Source organism: Oncorhynchus nerka, linkage group LG27 (assembly GCF_034236695.1).
Source record: "Oncorhynchus nerka isolate Pitt River linkage group LG27, Oner_Uvic_2.0, whole genome shotgun sequence".
NCBI classification, from domain to species: Eukaryota; Metazoa; Chordata; class Actinopteri; order Salmoniformes; family Salmonidae; genus Oncorhynchus; species Oncorhynchus nerka.
Genome location: NC_088422.1, coordinates 61,059,557 through 61,078,301, shown reverse-complemented (window position 1 = coordinate 61,078,301; position 18,745 = coordinate 61,059,557). Strand labels below are relative to the sequence as shown.

Genomic DNA, 18,745 nt, shown 5'->3' with positions numbered 1-18,745 from the left:
TTTAGGGTGCATTACGGCCACAAAGGGGATTGCTGTCGTGAAATTCGAGGAATTGCTTGTCAAATTGTGAATGAGAGACTATTGAAGTGTGTACAGCCTTCGCAAAATAGTATTTTGAATAGTAGAAAATAATATAAAATAACGCCACGGAATTATAAGCAAATCTTGTCTGCTAAATGAACTAGCGTAGCCCACAGCCATTAGGCATAGCCACATCAGGACCTAACATAAAGACAACTCAGAGTGTGCTATTCTGTTCTTCTGAAATATGAAATATTCCTTCATTTCATGCTTCTTTAGACCTGTCTAAAATACCGTAATTGCTGGACTATTAAGCGCACCTGAATATAAACCGCACCCACTGAATTATTAAAAAATATGTATTTTGTACATAAACAAGCCGCACATGTCTATAAGCCGCAGGTGCCTACCGGTACATTGAAACAAATGAACTTTACACAGCCTTTAAACGAAACACGGCTTGTAACAAAAATTAAACAGTGGCCTACCAAGAAAGTCTTTGGTCACTATCTTCCTCCTCCTGTGCACTGAAACCACTGAAGCCATCTCCTTCGGTGTCGGAGTTGAATAGCCTCAGAATTGCTTCATCCGATGTTGGATCGTTTTCATTGTCGCTCTCCTCACTTTCATCCGGAGGCAAATACCCCGCTGAGCTCATGCTGCCCTTTCAACATGCAGCAGTCCAGCCTTTCGAAACCCGTTGATGATAGTGGATTTTTTGACAATGCTCCACGCTGTCAGGACCCACTGGCAGACTTGACCATAAGTTGCTCTTCGCATGCGGCCCGTTTTAGTGAAGGATTTCTCCCCACTTGTCATCCAAGCCTCCCACTGAACAAGGAGCGCCACCTTAAATCCACGATTTACACTGATGTGGAGTCTCTGCAAATACTTTGGGCCATCTGCTTTTCTTCCCTCTGAAAGCTGTTGTTGTCTTTTTGCACTGAGTCAGTTCCTCACGCTGCTTTCCAACGTCTTATCATCGACTCATTAAGGCCAAGCTCCCGTGCAGCAGCTCTATTTCCTTTTCCAACAGCCAGATCGATCGCCTTCAACTTGAAAGCTGCATCATATGCATTTCTTATAGTCCGGAAATTACTGTAAACAATGGACTTTTTGTGAAGTTGTAGGCTATATTACATGGATGTATTCAACTTTTGTGTGGAAGCCAGGAGATGCTAAATGTGTTCATGTTAATTAACGGTCAATTACAGTGAGACCGACAGTTATTTGTTTGACAATCACCAGCTGATGAAATGAATTCAACGCTCTAGTCTTTTTTTTCTTTCTTTTTTTTACCTTTAAAGTAAGTTAAGAACACATTCTTATTTTCAATGACGGCCTGGGAACAGTGGGTTAACTGCCTGTTCAGGGGCAGAACGGCAGATTTGTACCTTGTCAGCTCGGGGGTTTGAACTCGCAACCTTCCTGTTACTAGACCAACGCTCTAACCACTAGGCTACCCTGCCGCCCCGCTCTAGTCTACTCCTATCCTATGATCATCAATTGCCACAGCAAAACAGTCTGGTCGATAAAAAAGTAACATAAAGTCCAATGTCCCTGTGGAGTTCAGAAATATGTTCTGGGACCAGTCTGAGTAGGCGAGATACAATAGGCCATCCTCTTCATACTGTTCTGGTGCCAGTTACAGGAGGTTACAGATGAACGGCCACATGTCGGAGATTACCTAGAGCCCGTACATCTTGAAGAAAATTGCAACGGTCATTTGTAAACAGCCAATGATGAGAGAAGAAAAATAGCTTCAACTAGCACCATGGCAACCCAGTAAACCCATTGACTTCAAGCATGTCCAGATTCAGACTTCGGCTTAACACCGTGGCAACTTGCAGTCCAAAGACACTGATGAATCGGTTACCAGGAAAGTATGCAGAAAGACAAATACTCTACAGATAGGTCATCACTAGCATACCACACAACCCAACAGTCCCCGGAAGGTGGGGGGCCCCCCAGATAGCATTTGAATGGCATGCCGTGGCAAAAATGTTTAGAATTACAGGAAACCGTTGTCAACCACATCAAGAATACATTTTAATTTGCTGACAGTGAGGATAGATGTGACAGACAGAAAAAGAAGAGAGGATAGTGAATTTATTTGAATTTTTATTTAACTAGGCAGGTCATTTAAGAACAAATTCTTATTTACAACGACGGCCTACACGGCCAAACCCTAATGATGCTGGCCAACTGTGCACCACCATATGGGACTCCCCATCACAGCCAGTTGTGATAAAGCCTGGAATCGAACCAGGGTCTGTAGTGATGCCTCTAGCGCTGTGAGAGAGAGAGAGAGAAAGAGAGAGGGGTGAGACCGTTTGAGCTGGTTTCTTGTGAGGGCAGAAACCGAATCTCAGATCATTAATTTCCGATTCCCAGAGGCACCGACAGCATGGTTTACATATGTTTGAGAATGAGGCGACTGAAGAGTCTGGGAGGACTTTGGTGTAAAAGGATATGAATTCTCAAATCAACGCCCCAAACAAACTCTCTGGGGTGTAAAACACGAGATGTGCTTGAAGTCCAGTACAGAATCCCTCGGCTGATCACCCTCAGGGCCTGTATCTGACATGTTCACTGCAACTTAATCACACCAGACCTATAACACAGCGTGTGTGAGGGAGACTCATTTAACGGATCAATTGCATGGCTGAGCCATAATTATTTGCTCTGGCTTAAGGGAAGCCGTTTATATGCTGATGAGAGAGACTAAATATAAAAATACACCCACCGTAGGCTACTAGTGTGTGGCACGCCAAAACGTACAAAGATGCAAATAGCGGAATAAACATAGCAATGATTCTGCAGTTATAGGCCAACACATTAGTCCCAAACACTGAGCAGCAAACTCACCAGTTCCTGTGAGTAACACATTTATGTGGAAAGCTCGTACACCATGCTTTCTCTCAAAGATCTTGTCGAAAAAAAAACATCTCTGTCTCTGACTGTTCTCTGCCTGGTCTCTGTACAAGTGGATATCTTGAGGAATCTCAAACACAACGGAGATGATATGAAAGACGGGGAGCAGTGCCGTCAGAGATGTATTATGTACCTATGTAACACCTTCACTGCCTGCATTATCCTTGTGATACATATTCTCCATTTCATATTCATTAACATCTCACTATGCCATGCCATTTGAATGTCCCCTCCATATGAACTCCCTGCCTAACCCCCCTAGTAGGCACCCACCTCTCTCACTAACTCACTCTGTCACTCCCCACCAGGGCTCACGCTACAGCTCAGAGACGGTGGTTGGAGTCAGCCCAGTAGAGTAAGGAGATAAACCTCCCACTTCCTATCACCGATACTGAACACTATCCTCTGAGAGTCTTGTCTGGTACTCTCTATAAGGCAGACGGAGACAGAGAGGGAGATGGTTTGGGCCCTGTCGCCTTTGTACGATATCTCCGCCAGGGATATGTGACAACGAGCAACTGTCAGGGGGAGATCACCTGTCAAGGTTCCAAAAAGGATGTCAGCCAATGAGCAACATACACAGAAACACACACACCGCAAACCATCTCTGTTGTCCCCCCGCATGGAAAGGGAATGCTTTTATGGAGAGAAAAAGTGAATATATATAAGTATTAGAGGTCGACCGATTAATCGGAATGGCTGATTAATTAGGGCCAATTTTAAGTTTTCATAATAATCGGAAATCGGTATTTTCGGGCGCCGATTTGACAAAAAAAAAAATATATATATATATATATATATATATTTTTACACCTTTATTTAATCTTTATTTAACTTGGCAAGTTAGTTAAGAACACATTCTTATTTTCATTGACGGCCTAGAAACGGTGGGTTAATGGCCTCGTTCAGGGGCAGAACGACAGATTTTCACCTTGTCAGCTCGGGGGATCCAATCTTGCAACCTTACAGTTAATTAGTCCAACGCAGTGTAGTTAACTAGTGATTATGATTGATTGTTTTTTATAAGATAAGTTTAATGCTAGCTAGCAACTTACCTTGGCTTACTGCATTCGCATAACAGGCAGTCTCCTTGTGGAGTGCAACGAGAGAGAGGCAGGTCGTTATTGCGTTGGACTAATTAACTGTAAGGTTGCAAGATTGGATCCCCCGAGCTGACAAGGTGAATATCTGTCGTTCTGCCCCTGAACGAGGCAGTTAACCCACCGTTAATAGGCCGTCATTGAAAATAGAATGTGTTCTTAACTGACTTGCCTAGTTAAATAAAGATATATATAAAAAAAAAATTAATAATAATAATTAAAATGTTAAAAATCTGCAAATCGGTGCCCAAAAATAGCCATTTCCGATTGTTATGAAAATTTGAAATCGGCCCGAATTAATCGGCCATTCCGATTAATCGGTCAACCTCTAGTTTAGACCTAGGCCTACATGGAGGGGGCAGTACCGTATGGCTTCAATTAATCAATCAAGCACTAAGTTGCTCCTCAGTATCAGGATTGCAAAGAAAATTATTTAGAACTCCTGCGTAGGAATGTTCTACTTAGCAACTGTCTACTTTGAGTGTAAAAGGAGGTTGAACAGTATGCTAAAATACATTTCTTTCAAACAGACAGACAAGACATTGCACCTAAATGTGGTTTCACAAAGCAAACATGCATACATTTAAATGGAGCGCAGTTGACAACACCACAGCTACAGTACTATATCTGTAGAGACATTTTTGCAGGGTCATGACTATTGTCAACCACATCAAGAATACATTTGCATTTGCTGATAGTGAGGGTAGACATGACAGACAGACAAATAAATTACTGTTTACAATGACAGCCTACACAGCCAAACCCTAACGATGCTGGGCCAATTGTGTGCCACCCTATGGAACGCCAAATCACAGCCAGTTGTGATACAGCCTGGAATTGAACCAGGGTCTGTAGTGATGCCCCTAGCACTGAGATGTAGGGCTTTAGAGCACTGCGCCACTCGAGAGCCCTAAGAAAGAAAGAGAGCGTTAGAGAAAGAGAGAGGGGGCTAGATGAGACAGTTATAGCTGGTTTCTTGTAAGAGCAGTAACCGAAACTCAGATCATGAATTTCCGATTCCCAGAGGCAGTAACAGCATGGTTTATCTATGTTTGAGAATGAAGCGACAGACATTGCACTTAAATGTGGTTACACAAAGGAAACATGCATACATTCAAATGGAGAGCAGCTGAACAAAACAACAGATACATTACTCTATCTGTAGAGACAGCAGGCTCTTCCTGTCACCCCATTTCAGAGGTCAGGGGTGAAGAGTGTTTGTGCCTCTTTCTGGAATATCGCAGAGTGTGTATGGGTGCTGAGATAATTGGCTAGGCTGTTGCATCTCCCTACATAATGCTCAAAGACCCATCTCAACCATATCAAAGCCGACTGACAGACTAACACTTGTCAACATGCCAATCAAAAGTTCAAGTTGATCTTCGGACCCATCCATGACCTAGAAGGTCAGCTGACGTTCTATTCATTATCTCATTGGTTTGAATGGACTATCTGTTGTCTCCCTCTTATGGCTCCAGGGGTTATTGTTCACCTTCACTGATCTTGTAGGGAAACGTCAAAGAGGTGAACAAAGTATTGGACCGGGAAGTGATCCTAATACTGAGTGACTACTGCAGACAGATACAATAAACACAAACAAAAGTCTAGTCAATGAACTTCAAGAGACAAAAAGTGGGGCAAGTCAACGTTGGCTCTACAACGGGGGAGTGAAAAAAATTGTGCAAGAGGGAGCTAGTTTCAAAAAGACTCCAGATGGAGAGAAGAGATGGACAAAGACTGTAAACCAGATAAGAAAAGAACAAAGTAAAAGCTGGAGCTTGAGTTTTTGCATTTTAATACAATCTGCTCCAAGACAGTGGTATCAGGGGTCAGCGATCCCAAAATGAAATGCCTCTTATAAACAAGCCGATTACTCTGGGGAACTTCCTTTGGGAACTGGTTCCAGCTGGAGGATCCACGCTCATGTGGGATGTGTGGAATCCAGCCGATAGCTGCAGGATACTGAGAAATGAAACACAGAAAGAGAGAGTAGAGTAGCCTTCACTGGAACCTAACACAGAGACGCACCACCACTCAAAGCAACAGAAACAAATGTGAATAGATGTGTTTTACTATAAAGTGTGTTGCAATTTTAAATGCACTTGAAATAAAGTTGGATTCGATGTGTACTGTAAGACAACCATGACATTTACTGTATATGCAAATTCTATTCCATCTAGACGTGTATCTATGTGGGGTAAAATGGTTAGGGAATACAAGGACAAAGTGCTGTCACTACACACAGCCCGGTGTTGACGTGAGAAAACGGTGTTCTGCCATCAGAAGTAGAGGGGAGACAGTGACGTAAATTGAGGACGAGATTGTCAGAACTGCCAGGGCCATTTAGAGGATGCAGGCAGAGAATTCTACCCACGTGGGAAACATGCTGTCACGGACCCCCCCCCCCCCCTTATATAAAAAGCACAACCGCTTTAGTTGTTACAGACTGTATTGTGCAATGTCTGAAAGCGCATATCCCAGTTGGCTACACTCCAGCACCTTGCGGTTTTAGATCTGAAACTGCCAAAGTTAAGAAGGAAGTCAAACAGGACGTGTAGCCTAGGGTCTACAACCACAGTGTTTCTATCTTTCTTCCATCTTGGTGAAGCGGAAAGCATTTTCTTTTGTCACTGCACCATTCGTTTTGATCTGAAAACAAACATGAAGCTATTAACCTGAGTGCTTGTCACTGCATCTCTTTACTTAAAAGTGCAGAAAGCCACAGGAGCAGATCTGAGGTGGTAAACACAGACAGTGACGCTATCACTTTCTCTAAGTGCTTTGAGATGTTGTGTTATTGGTGCTACTGTAGGTGGGACAAGACTCTGGGGCAAACACTTACAGTAAATCAGCATAAGAGGAAACAGTTGACTTCACTACATCAAGTGACCTAAAAAGTACCGAACAATAGTCTCACTGACTATATATGTAGGGGGTGATAACAGAACTTCTGGTTCATTTTAATCTAGCTCATGTTATTCAATGGAGAAAATCATTGTACTGTCATTTCGGGCTCGCTAACGTTAAATACAACACCATCAGGAAAATGGGTCATGATTTGGTCATCTTGATCTCATGATATTAAATCTTCAGACTAGAGGTCGACCGATTATGATTTTTCAACGCCGATGCCGATTATTGGAGGACCCCAAAAAAAAAAGCCGATACCGATTAGTCGGCCGATTTTTATCATGTATTTGTAATAATGACAATTACAACAATACTGAATGAACACTTATTTTATCTTAATATAATACATCAATAAAATCAATTTAGCCTCAAATAAATAATGAAACATGTTCAATTTGGTTTAAATAATGCAAAAACAAAGTGTTGGAGAAGAAAGTAAAAGTGCAATATGTGCCATGTAAGAAAGTTAACGTTTAAGTTCCTTGCTCAGAACATGAGAACATATGAAAGCTGGTGGTTCCTTTTAACGTGAGTCTTCAATATTCCCAGTTAAGAAGTTTTAGGTTGTAGTTATTATAGGAATTATAGGACTATTTCTCTCTATACCATTTGTATTTCATTAACCTTTGACTATTGGATGTTCTTATAGGCACCTTAGTATTGCCAGTGTAAAAGTATAGCTTCAATCCCTCTCCTCGCCGCTACCTGGGCTCGAACCAGGAACACATCGACAACAGCCACCCTCGAAGCAGCGTTACCCATGCAGAGCAAGGGGAACAACTACTCCAAGTCTCAGAGCGAGTGACATTTGAAACGCTATTATCGCGCACCACACTAACTAACTAGCCATTTCACATTGGTTACACTAGCCTCATCTCGGGAGTTGATAGGCTTGAATTCATAAACAGCAGAGCTGCTGGCAAAACACACAAAAGTGCTGTTTGAATGAATGCTTACGAGCCTGCTGGTGCCTACCACCGCTCAGTCAGACTGCTCTATCAAACATAGACTTAATTATAACATACTAACACACATAAATACGAGCCTTAGGTCATTAATATGGTCGAATCCGGAAACTATCATCTCAAAAACAAAACATTTATTCTTTCAGTGAAATACGGAACCGTTCCATATTTTATCTGGCATCCATCAGTCTAAATATTCCTGTTACATTGCACAACCTTCAATGTTATGTCATAATTACATAAAATTCTGGCAAATTAGTTCACAATAAGCTAGGCAGCCCAAACTGTTGCATATACCCTGACTCTGCGTGCAATGAACGCAAGAAAAGTGACACAATTTCACCTGGTTAATATTGCCTGCTAACCTGGATTTCTTTTAGCTAAATATGCAGGTTTAAAAATATATACTTCTGTGTATTGATTTTAAGAAAGGCATTGATGTTTATGGTTAGGTACACATTGGAGCAACGACAGTCCTTTTTCACGAATGCCCACTGCATCGATTATATGCAACACAGGATACGCTAGATAAACTAGTAATATCATCAACCATGTGTACTTAAAACTAGTAATTATGATTGATTGATTGTTTTTAATAAGATAAGTTTAATGCTAAGTAGCGCCTTACCTTGGCTTTTCTACTGCATTCGCGTAACAGGCAGTCTCCTTGTGAGGCAGGTGGTTAGAGCGTTGGACTAGTTAACCGTAAGGTTGCAAGATTGAATCCCTGAGCTGACAAGGTAAACATCTGTCGTTCTGCCCCTGAACAAGGCAGTTAACCCACCATTCCAAGGCCGTCATTGAAAATAAGAATGTGTTCTTAATTGACTTGCCTCGTTAAATAAAGGTGTAAAAAAAAAGAATAAATAAAATAAAAAAATCTGCAAAATCGGCGTCCAAAAATACCGATTTCCGATTGTTATGAAAACTTGAAATCGGCCCTAATTAATCGGCCATTCAGATTAATCGGTCGACCTCTACTTCAGATAGCAACAGCAGAGGGAAGCGTTTTGCAAAACGTAAGTACTAGAGATTTAAACAAGATGGCCGAAGATATGAAATCTGATCAATGTTTTTTTCAGTGAAGTTTGTCCAAATACTGCACACTGTGTCATAGCTCATTAAAATCTCTCAGTCTGTAGTGCCTAACTGCATTGGCAAGCAAAGAAAATCACAAATTTCTAGACAGTAAAACAACAATCCATGGATTTTAGGGCTTGTTTCCTGTTGGGGGCCTGGATAATGGAGAGGGAGGGACAGGAATTGGGATCGGAGTATCACACAGCTGGTATAGCAGTCTCCATCTTCTACATACCAATGATCCGAACAACCTGCCCTGGCTGTGACTGTGCTCTTAATAGGGTTTCCACCCAGCAGGATGAGAGGGGACAATAAGAGGGTCAGGGCATAGCTGACCAGCAGAGAGAGGGGAGTCTGCCGGGTTCATCTCATATTAAAGCTTGCTTTCACTGAGGACGTAAAGGTCAACACTAAAGTGTGACATTTTATTAGTCCCCACAAGGTCAACTGCTTTATCTAGGGGGGGTTAGGTTTAACGTTAGAATTAGGGTTAGGAGCTAGGGTTAGTTTTTTAGGGTTGAGGTTAGGTGTTGAGATTGAGGTTACAGTTAAGGTTAGGGTTAGGGTTAGTTAGGGAAAATAAGATTTTGAATGGGACTGAATTGTGTGTCCCCACAAGGTTAGTTATACAAGACTGTGTGTGTGTGTGGAGGGGGCTGGTGACTACGGGGGAAACTGATAGAATAGAAGCTGACAGAGGTGTGAGGCTGACTGAAGAAGCTGGCCGTTTTAATCCTGTTAGCTGGCGTCAGAGCACAAGAGGGACACGGCACAGAGAGGGGATGTTTCAACACGAATCAGCCATCAAATAAAGAACCATGACCTTCAGGGGCCCTAGGGGACATAAAAGTATCAGAGACGTATTTCTAACACACACACACACACACACACACACACACGCACACACACACACACGCACACACACAAATATACTAACCAGAGACCAAACCACCTCACTCTCTCACACATGTATTGACACATAAATACATTATGGTCATGTACTCACTCCCAAAGATGGGTTTAGGCAGAAAAAAATCCCATCTTTTGTCCCTGCCTGTGAGTTTTTGAGACACTGCCCACAGACTATTTGGTTTCCGCTCCGACTCATTACAACAATATGAAAGCTGAATGGATTCCCTCCCCAACCCCTTCCCTCAGACTGGAGGTAGGCAGTGAGTAGAGGGCAAGGTGCATGGTGCTAACCATAGAAATATGACTAATTCTGTTTTTATGGTGCTAACCATGTGGAAGTGGGTGTTTAGGAGGTGCGGCAGAACTTCCCTGTGTAAATAACTGAACCCCAACATAGTGTTTCCTTCACTGGACACCAACTCCACTGTAGAAAGTCATTCTGGGTCTGAATACTTTCCGAAGGCACCGTATTGTTTGCTCAGAATGTACCGACCTTGCCGATAATGAGTCTCAGTAGAGAGAGTTTAAGAATTAAGTATTTAATGGCCATCAGGAATTTCCTGCAGTCTCCCTCTGATGTGTCTAATCTGATGTGATTTATATTTAATTTGTTAGAGAAGACGTGTCATACACCATTCATTAAAAATCCAATCAGTTGCGCCTCAGTCACCCTGGAGGATATTTGTTTTATTTATTGAACTAAGCAAGTAAGCTAAGAACACATTCTTATTTACAATGACGGCCTACCCCGGCCAAATCCTAACGACGCTGGGTCAATTGTGCGCCGCCCTATGGGACTCCCAATCACGGCCGGTTGTGATACAGCCCAGGATCGAACCAGGGTCTGTAGCGACGCCTCTAGCACTGAGATGCAGTGCCTTAGTCCAGCTGCGCCACTCGGGAGCCCCAAAAGAAGAATCAAGAGAATTGCACCAACGCTGTTCATACCATTTACGTGTCAGCCAAAGGTAAACCCAGAGAGGGAATCTTAATCTGCAGGAAAACTGCTGTGTCTTGGAAGTTTCACTTCAGGTTGACACTAGGGGGCAATAGGAGGTGATGTGCAGTGCCACCCTGCAGCTAGCCTGAATACATGAATGACTAAACAGCAGCAGCCAGCTAATTAACACTGGAGCTGATCATGCTAATGACACAGCACCACAGCACCTGGCTACAGGGCTCTGCTCTACCGCCTACAGGGATTACATCACGTTGTCTCCTTTGCTAACAATAACCAAGGATCTGAGGGGGAGAAGCTAGCTGCCTTCAGGCTATGTTGATCTTGCAGTGGTCACCCGTCCAGCAAGCCTGACAAAGTCTGACAAATAATTAATGAAGGGAAGCAGAGCTGTCTTTAACTCAATATACAATATGCTAACCATAATTGCCCCCTTCCCTTTCAATCATTTGCTTACGCGCGTATTTCTCTCCTCCCTATGACCAGGGCTGTCTTCCTGAAGGGCAGAGTTATTCTGAGCTCGAGTTTGTGGTCGGGTGGTCATTTCCCTGTCCTGAATCTTCCTCACTACACTTCATCATCCTGTCACTGGTACAGGACATAGGGCCTGTGGACACCTGGCATCGCCGCTTTAACAGAGTTACAGCAGCTTTCCAGCAGTCACATCTGGCACCATTAACAAGGACACACACTGGACTGCAAGGTAGAGGGTTGAGGGAAAAGAGGGGTGGTAAACAGTGAGGCAATGGTAAAGCAATAAAAGACTGGAAAGCTTAAAGAAGAGCTTCGACCGAAGGTCAAAATAGCGTGGGTGACGGGTCAGTGCAAAATGCAAACGCTGAACCCTATGTGCTTGATTAAACGGCTTCTATGGATTGTATGACGACACATGGACCCTTGTTAACTTGCCATGTTAAATATGTTGTACAGTATGAATCACTGGTGCCTCGCAATGGGAAACATATGCGAAGGATAATATATGACGTGAATAACGATGTGCATTGCCTTAACTCTCTCGAGCTATGGAAAGGGATTTTGCAAAGAAAGAAAGACGGAGAACTGGAGAGAAGTAGAAATGCCAGTATTCACATTCACAGACCGTGAAGCCTAGCACGCCAAGACTTGTGAAGGAAATGGACAGCTTCAGTGGCTGGATAGACCATGTGGTTACTGAGATCCGGGTGACAGAAAAGCAGCAGCCTTGATAAGGAATAGGGAAAGATGTGGTGAGTGAGAGACATTTCAGTCAGATAATTAGGGAGGGAGCAGAGCAGACCATGTGAGGCAGTAGCTGAGGGAGAGGCGGAGAAGAGGAGGGAGGAGAGGAGGCCTTTGACAGGGCAGCCGACTCAGCCGTAGATGGGGGGTGTAACAGGCTTTTCAGAGGGCAGCAGATGGGAGAGTAGAGGACTCTATTGATGGGGTTCCCCCTCTGGATATAAAAACATACAGGTTATTTAAAGCCCAGAGTCAGCCTGCCCTTCCGCCATCCACCATGCAGGCACAAACACACTCATGTGATTTACTACCGGCCCCACTACCCATTAGAGAGGAGAGGCAGATGAGAGATGGGAGGGTAGGTGAAAGGAGAGCAGGGGAATGAATAGGAGATGTCACGGCTGTGTAAGTATGAGGAAGTACCATGGAAGAATGTGTGAATGAGTGTGTGACTCATCGTGTGAGCGCTTGTGGTAACGTGTGTCGGGTTGGAGTGCAGAGCGAATGTTCACTCCTTTTCACTACCCGTTCTGACACTATGGGCTCTTATGAAAATTATTTTGTGTACAAAATTTGGGTGTACGCGTGTGTTTGTGTGTGTGTGTGTGTGTGTGTGTGTGTTTGTGTGTGTGTGTGTGTGTGTGTGTGTGTGTGTGTGTGTGTGTGTGTGTGTTGTGTGTGTTTGTGTGTGTGTGTGTGTGTGTGTGTGTGTGTGTGTGTGTGTGTGTGTGTGTGTGTGTGTGTGTGTTTGTGTGTGTGTGTAGTTGAATGACCCGACGCTTTCTCTCTTTTGCTGAAACTAAATGAAGCTTGTTTGGCATCCCAATAAACACGCTATAAAAGTGTTTCACCAGTGGGCCACGGCTCTGTGGCTCTTTTGTTCTGAGGGAGGTTTGGGCAGCAGCAGAAATAAGACACAGCCATGTAAACCCATGAAAGAGACCCAGGAGCTATGGAGCAAAACAGACAGGGTTGGCTTAGATTGTTAACAACATGTTAACTACATTTCGTCTCTAATGTTTATTGAAAACATAAATAATGTTGCACAATGAGCACTTGTTGCCTCTCAAATACATTGTTACAGTTGTTTGTTAGCTAGCTAGCAGTTGTTTTTTTTTGCCATATAAGCATAGACGTGACATGAGTCAAAACACCTCAAGGTATCAAGAACAAGATAATACTAACTGAAACGAGCCACTTACGATTTCCCACATGGCAGTTTTTTGTCATTGTTGCTCGGTATCTGGCCATCCAGAACAACAACACACGGCCTTCTGCCTCATTGAAGCGTGTAAATCGTTTTATCAGCTAAGGATTGGTTACCACACATATACTGTATACAGTCATGGCCAAAAGTTTTGAGAATGACACAAATATTAATTTTCACTAAGTCTGCTGCCTCAGATTGTATGATGGCAATTTGCATATACTCCAGAATGTTATGAAGAGTGATCAGATGAATTGCAATTCATTGCAAAGTCCCTGTTTGCCATGCATATTAACTGAATCCCCAAAAACATTTCCACTGCATTTCAGCCCAGCCACAAAAGGACCAGCTGACATCATGTCAGTGATTCTCTCGTTAACTTCTTGGATATAGGGGGCGCTCTTTTAATTTATGGATAAAAAAACGTTCCCGTTTAAATATATAGATATTTTGTCACGAAAAGATGCTCGACTATGCATATAATTGGCAGCTTTGGAAAGAAAACACTCTGACGTTTCCAAAACTGCAAAGATATTGTCTGTGAGTGCCACAGAACTAATGCTACAGGCGAAACCAAGATGAAATTTCATACAGGAAGTGCCCCAGATTTTGAATGTGCTGTGTTCCAATGTCTCCTTATATGGCTGTGTATGGGTCACGAATGAGCTTAGACTTTCTGTCGTTTCCCCAAGGTGTCGACAGCATTGTGACGTATTTGTAGGCAAATCATTGGAAGATTGACCTTAAGAGACTACATCTACCAGGTGGCCGCATGGTGTCCTCCGTTGCAATTATTGCGTAATCTCCAGCTGCGTGTATTTTTCGTTTGCTTCGAGGAGAAACACAGCTGCCACGAATGATTTATCATCGAATAGATATGTGAACAACACCTTGAGGATTGATTCTAAACAACGTTTGCCATGTTTCTGTCGATATTATGGAGTTCATTTGGTAAAAAGTTTGGCATTGTAGAGACTGCATTTTCGGATTTTTTTCTTAGCCAAACGTGATGAACAAAACGGAGCGATTTCTCCTACACAAGTAATCTTTTTGGAAAAACTTAACATTTGCTATCTAACTGAGAGTCTCCTCATTGAAAACATCCGAAGTTCTTCAAAGGTAAATTATTTTATTTGAATGCTTTTCTTGTTTTTGTGAAAATGTTGCCTGCTGAATGCTAGGCTTAATGCTATGCTAGCTATCAACACTCTTACACAAATGCTTGTGTAGCTATGGTTGAAAAGCATATTTTGAAAATCTGAGATGACAGTGTTGTTAACAAAAGGCTAAGCTTGTGAGCCAATATATTTATTTCATTTCATTTGCGATTTTCATGAATAGTTAACCTCTTCCCTCTACTCGGGACGCTTGCGTCCCAACTAGAGCTCTGGAAATGCAAATGTGCTACGCTAAATGCTAATAGTATTAGTTAAAACTCAAACGTTCATTAAAATACACATGCAGGGTATCGAATTAAAGCTACACTCGTTGTGAATCCAGGCAACAAGTCAGATTTTTAAAATGCTTTTCGGCGACAGCATGAGAAGCTATTATCTGATAGCATGCACCAATACACTACAACACAAAAGCACAGCAGGGGACGTAAACAAAATAATTAGCATTTCGGCGTTACACAAACCGCACAATAAAATAGAAAACAGTCATTACCTTTCACCATCTTCTTTGTTGGCACTCCTAGATGTCCCATAAACACTATTGGGTCTTTATTTCGATTAAATCGGGCCATATAAAGCCAAGATATCGTTATATGTAGACTGTGTGATAAACAAAAAAAACAGCGATTTCACAACGTAACGTCATTTTTTAAAATTCAAAAAGTAGACGATAAACTTTCACAAAACACTTCGAAATACGTTTGTAATGCTACTTTAGGTATTAGTAAGCGTTAATAAGCGATAAAAATCATCAGGAGGCGATGTAAAAATCATTAGCTGTCGTCTTGGAAAAAATTTCACGAGAGAGCTCTTCCAAATGATCTGGGCGGAGACTGGAGGTAAGTGGTTCCCCTGATTCGGTTCAACCAAGAATCAAAGATGATTCAATTCACAAGACTCTAGACAACATGGGGATGCTGTGGGAGTTGAATCCTCGGTCTTATCTAATTCGGCTCACTGTGAACAATTGCTGGAAGTGGCGCAAGGATATTTATTTCCATTTTCTGTGATCAGGTTTTCCTGCGCTTTCCGATGTAACGCACGTTATGTTATAGCCACAGTCGTGATTTAACCAGTTTTAAAAACGTCCGAGTGTTTTCTATCCACACATTCTAACCATATGAACGTACTATATTCCTGGCATGAGTAGCAGGGCGCTGAAATGTTGCGCGATTTTTAACAAAATGTTCAAAAAAGTAGAGGGTAGGAGCAACTAGTTAACGTTGCGTTATGGTAATGAGCTTGAGGCTATGATTACGTTCCCGGATACGGGATTGCTCGACGCTAGAGGTTAACACAGGTGTGAGTGTTGACGAGGACAAGGCTGGAGATCACTCCACTGTCATGCTGATTGAGTTCGAATAACAGACTGGAAGCTTCAAAAGGAGGGTGGTGCTTGGAATCATTGTTCTTCCTCTGTCAACCATGGTCACCTGGAAGGAAACACGTGCCGTCATCATTGCTTTGCACAAAAAGGGCTTCACAGAAAAGGATATTGCTGCCAGTAAGATTGCACTTAAATCAACCATTTATCAGATCATCAAGAACTTCAAGGACAACGGTTCAATTGTTGTGAAGAAGGCTTCAGGGCGCCCAAGAAAGTCCAGCAAGCGCCAGGACCGTCTCCTAAAGTTGATTCAGCTGCAGGATCGGGGCACCACCAGTACAGAGCTTGCTCAGGAATGGCAGCAGGCAGGTGTGAGTGCATCTGCACGCACAGGATGGCCTGGTGTCAAGAAGGGCAGCAAAGAAGCCACTTCTCTCCAGGAAAAACATCAGGGACAGACTGATATTCAGCAAAAGGTACAGGGATTGGACTGCTGAGGACTGGGGTAAAGTCATTTTCTCTGATGAATCCCCTTTCCGATTGTTTGAGGCATCCGTAAAAAACCTTGTCCGGAGAAGACAAGGTGAGTGCTACCATCAGTCCTGTGTCATGCCAACAGTAAAGCATCCTGAGACCATTCATGTGTGGGGTTGCTTCTCAGCCAAGGGAGTGGGCTCACTCACAATTTTGCCTAAGAACACAGCCATGAATAAAGAATGGTACCTGTGCTGCCATCCTGTTAGAAGGTAACAGATTATTTTATTACAATGGTTAAATTGGATTTTCATTGTGTTCAATGGTGTTATTTGCCCCCTAGTGGCGCTTTCTGGTACTTAGAAAGACGACGCAAACAGGAAGTACAGAATTTGTTTTGCACGCATAGAAGCAGCTACAAACAACGCTACGGTGCAGGTCTTTCAATGTAGTTATTTCTTGTCATGCTTCAGCCTTGGAAAAATATTTGTTTTTTCACAACATAAACGTTTTCAATATATTAATTCAAGAAAAGTCACGCCTTGGGAGTTTTATTGAAGACTTAGTTGTTAGTTATCTGTCTAGTTTTGCATGGGAACGCAACTCAAGGGCAGAATAGTACCAACACATCCTCTGAGAGCAACTTCTCCCAACCATCCAGGAACAGTTTGGTGACGAACAATGCCTTTTCCAGCATTATGGAGCACATTGCCATAATGCAAAAGTGATGACTAAGTGCCTCGGGGAACAAAACATCAATATTTTGGGTCCATGGCCAGGAAACTCCCCAGACCTTAATCCTATTGAGAACTTGTGGTCATTCCTCAAGAGGCGGGTGGACAAACAAAGACCCACAAATTCTGACAAACGCCAAGCATTGATTATGCAAGAATGGGCTGCCATCAGTCAGGATGTTAATTGACAGCATGCCAGGGCGGATTGCAGAGGTCTTGAAAAAGAAGGGTCAACACTTCAAATATTGACTCTTTGCATCAACTTCATGTAATTGTCAATAAAAGCCTTTGACACGTATGAAATGCTTGTAATTATACTTCAGTATTCCATTGTAACATCTGACAAAAATATGTAGACACTGAAGCAGCAAACTTTGAGGAAATTAATATTTTTGTCATTCTCAAAACTTTTGGCCACGACTGTACATGTCTGCATAAACAAATGCACGCAACACATCACACATATTGAACATATCTTGAAGGCTTCACTGATATGTAATAATAATTTGGTATAGTTATTTGTCTTATTTAACACATGTACAAGAGTGTATTACACACGTGTGAATTGGAAATGTGTATTTTGTGTATCCCAACTCCCCCTGAGACACCCTTGGAGAGTGGAGTCACAGCCAGCCACACCCTGGAGCAATTATGGCTACATGCCTTGCTCCAGGGCACAGCGACATATATTTTATACCTTGTCGGCTCATGGATTCGAGGTAGCGACCTTTCGGTTACTGGCCCAACGCTCCAGGCTACCTGGTGCCGGTGTTGTTGCAATGATGTGCTGGGTTCAGCATAGTGACCTTGCTCTGTCTCAGAGTTGTCTCTACCTGTGTATTGCTGACTGAGTGTCCTGAGTCTAAAGCAGCTCTGCATCAAAGTGTGGTGCAGTATCAAATAGCCATCATTTATTCAGCAGCCAGCCCAGAGCCCAGGCAGGCCAGGAAGTGATGGAGGGCTGGAGAGATACTGTTTGACTGCATGTTTCACTGCCTGCTCTCTGCAGCTTGGTGAGACTATATATCTTTCAGCCTGTGTTACAGCTTCTAAGCCAAGAGTAGATCACATCTGACTGCAGGGTACGAGCTTCAAAGCGTGAAACAAATGAATTCATTTTGATGGGCTATTGCTGCCTAAACTTTAAGGTTAGGGCTAAGTTTAGGCATTAACTCCAAAATCTTAAGGTTAGGCATTCTGCCTCTGATGCAAAGGTTGCTAGTTCGAATCCAGCAATAGAAAGTAGGTTTTTAAATGTTTGTATTAAGCCTATCCCAAGCCTTAATGCCTAACCTTAAGGTAAGTGTTAACTCTAAATGTTTAAGGTAAAGGTTAAGGTTTGGGATCGGATTAATTGTTATTTTTCTTAAGGTTAGGCATTCTGCCTCTAATTCCAAAGGTTGCAAGTTTGAATTCAGCAATATATATATATATATACATATTTTTGTATTAAGCCTATCCCAAGCCTTAACCCTTACCTTAAGGTTAGGCATTAACTCGGAATGGTTAAGGTAAGGGTTAATGTTTGGGATAGGCTTAATACAAAAATATGTATATATTTGGTCCTATGCTTTCACCATTCCCGTCCACAACACCCGAGCAAAACTGAAACCTACTTGAAGGTAACGGTGCTCACTGGTGCCCAGTTTCCACATCATCTCCAGACGTCCTCAGACATGGAAGGACGTGGAATACTGACATGGCTGGTTTGGACGCAGTACAAACCCCAA

The 18,745-nt window shown here is 42.7% G+C and overlaps 1 protein-coding gene across 1 annotated transcript in view; it reads right to left on the bottom strand.

Moving 5' to 3' along the window:
• LOC115134090 (coiled-coil domain-containing protein 102A-like) overlaps positions 1–18,745 on the bottom strand; it is a 68,017-nt gene that overhangs the window by 37,918 nt on the left and 11,354 nt on the right. The gene's annotated exons all lie outside the window — the stretch shown is intronic.